The following is a 2,849-nucleotide window of genomic DNA, read 5'->3' as shown; positions in this document are numbered from 1 at the left end:
GGCCACCTATATCTCAAGGCTATGGCGTCAATAAATTCTTGTTTGTTGAAGTGGAAGCCTTTTGCCTTGAGAGGCAGCGTTGTGAGCCAGTTCGATGCCCCAACCTCCTGTGCAATTTTAACTCTTCTGCACTTGTCTGGTGTTAGATGTTCGATTATGTGCTGCAGCTGGTCTTTTTGTCTTGCTTCACGCTCCTTGCTTATCTGTGTCTTTATGTCTTTCTGCCTTTGGTGGTCGATTTCACTCGTCTCAACCTGGGCGCAGATCTTTTGTGACAAGGATTCGGTGAGCCTGAGTGAATTTCTGTGTTCATAGCTTGCCACGGCTACTGGATTTATAATGCCAAGGCCTCCCATCCTGGGTGGTAGTGCTAGAAGGTCCCTCTCTTCTGGTGTGGGGATGTGGCCATTGGTTAGAGATGGGAGGAATGAATCCCTGATTGCATCCTCCAGTGGTTGTAGCAGCAACTCGATGTCTGGTATGGTCCTCATCACGAAGGTCCACTTGTGCTTTACACCATAGGTAAATGGACTGTATGCTTCATGGGGTTCTGTTTTTACGTGGCTGGATAGTGTATGAATTTCTTCTACCCATGTCTTCACCTTATCACTCACATATTTGTCTTTGAATTCCTTAGTTCCAATCACAGCCTCTAGATGCCTCTGACCTTCCTTGGTCACTATCACGTTTGTGCCTCTAAATGCTTCTTGTGCATCTTGATAGTAAGCTGGTTTCACGATCAAGATGGACTTACTTGCATTAGGGTAGTAACCTATTTCAGGGCCATGAGATGTTACAAGGTTCCACCATTTCCTCACATCCTTGACCTTTCCAGCACCCGTGAGATCATCTGCATAGGCTACCTGTTTTACATTGGTGGCCTCGTATTTGATCTGTTACTGCAGCACTGTCATCGCCAGGGCGTACATAGCCATGACAACGGGGTTCCCCTGGGTAGTTCGTTCTGTGGACCGGATTACACCGACATCGTGAGCTGCTGTCTTACCCACAATGTAGAGGTTTGCTGGTTCTTTGTAGGTGTTTTCCACATATTGGGCAAATGCTGGGCATTTAACCTTGATATTGTGCAGCATTGCCTCCCGGTTGAAGGAGTTAAATACATTTGAGGCATCAACTAATAATACTGCCTGAGAGTCCTCTTCCCCAAATATTTTCCTCATGGAGTGAACTGCTGCCTCACCTCCTGCCTGCTGGCCTGCACACACCTGGAGGTTGCCAACTGCCTGCTTCACATCATCTTTCACCACCTCCATGATGCATTTTCCTATAATCCATCTTAAGACTTCACCCACCCCGATGGGCCTGCATCCAGGATTCTTATCAAGGGGGAATAGTCTGCAAGCCGTCAGTGCTTCGATGTTACTGCACTGACTTGAAGCCAGCTTCCTCGCAAGTGAGGCAGTGGTGTTACATAGGTCTGTTGCTGCCTCCCCAAACTTGATGTTACTGAGGAGTACTCGCCAAGATTTTGCATCCAGGCCTGACGGTCCTGCCCCTCCCTGTGTGTGCATTGCCTTCCGCCACACCATATCTCCAGTTATCCTGTCATATATGATGGGATTGGGAGGAGTGTAGTTGCCGTCAAGCTTTGACTGGGCACTTGCTTGTCGTGCAGTCGGGTGTTTTTCTGTTAGTTGTTGCATTGTTTCATCTGTCAGGTCAAGTACTCCGTTTGGTGATTCAGCTGACAGGGATCTTGTTGCCATCGAGACCTTCCCCTGTCTCATCTTTCTGCCAAAAATCCTTGCAACATCGTTGGTATTCTGATTTCTTCTGCCTCGGTTGTTTATTCTCATCTGCAAGGCCCTTGCTTCCTCAAGTAGGTTGTCGATTTCACCTCTTTTCCATGTTTCAACCCGCCTTTGGATGACCTTAATATTTTCTGCAATGCTAGCTCTTGGGCGGGTCTTGTTGAGGAAGAGATGTGGTATTAGTGCAAGGACCTTAAGAGAGAATGAGGCAATGCGTGTGTTATTGTTGTAATTGGCTATCAGGCGAGTGATTTCCTTGATCATGTAAGTTGTAGCATTGCATTTGGGAGGTTCAAAAAGGTTACTTGAGGACTACTACTACTACAAATATTACTACTACTAATACTACTACTTCGTCAGCCAATTGAAAGTTTTCCCAGATTTTCGTCCTCTTTCAGCTTATTTCATGTAACCGAGTGACAGAAAGAGACAGTACTACGATTCTACATCTTTCCCATAGCACGTCTTCGTTACTAGATTCATATTCTTCTGTAAATCTCTTTGTCACAACTCAGCATTCAGATTGGAGAGATGGATATGGTAAGATGTCTGTGAAGAGTTGTATATAAAAGGGAGAATATTTTCCCGGTAGTGCGGGGTGGACGATGGTGTAACGGTAGCACACTCGCCTCGCAAGCGAGAGTTCCCGGGTTCGATTCCCGGGTCGACCACGAGACCTTTAGGCACGGTCTCCTTTGCCCTAGCCTGTTCGTACCTAGAACTAAAAATAGGTGCCCGAATGTAAAATCGACGGTTGCGTGTCGTATTCCGGGGGAATGTTTGGGAGAAGTCTGTTCACCACCCGGTAGTGCTTCAGGTCTTCAGTTAGGCTACACCCACGAGTGACAGCGCGAGGGTGTTGTGTGTTTACTTGGGTTTGTGTGTCCGTCTGTTGTGTTTATGTGTCTGTTGGCATGATTGTGGAAAATAATAATCTTGGGTGGGATTAAATCCAGTTTTGCATGATGATTGGGGATCAACACAGGAACAGGGGATTAATTTTGGTCCGAAAAAGTACATAGGTCAAGAGTAAGGTCAGTTGTAACATTTCTGATCCAATATTAACCAGACTTGGTG

The 2,849-nt window shown here is 46.4% G+C and overlaps 1 non-coding gene across 1 annotated transcript; it reads left to right on the top strand.

The window, feature by feature from the left end:
- Positions 1-2,369: 2,369 nt before the first annotated feature.
- On the top strand, positions 2,370-2,443 carry TRNAA-CGC (transfer RNA alanine (anticodon CGC)). Its single transcript has one exon. It is a non-coding gene; the product is annotated as a tRNA-Ala (tRNA).
- Positions 2,444-2,849: the final 406 nt, after the last annotated feature.

Source organism: Coenobita brevimanus, chromosome 68 (assembly GCF_032717465.1).
Source record: "Coenobita brevimanus isolate Jiangsu-jjx chromosome 68, ASM3271746v2, whole genome shotgun sequence".
Taxonomy (NCBI): Eukaryota; Metazoa; Arthropoda; class Malacostraca; order Decapoda; family Coenobitidae; genus Coenobita; species Coenobita brevimanus.
Note: the sequence above shows the minus strand (reverse complement) of the source record. Positions and strands in the feature narration are given on the sequence as shown.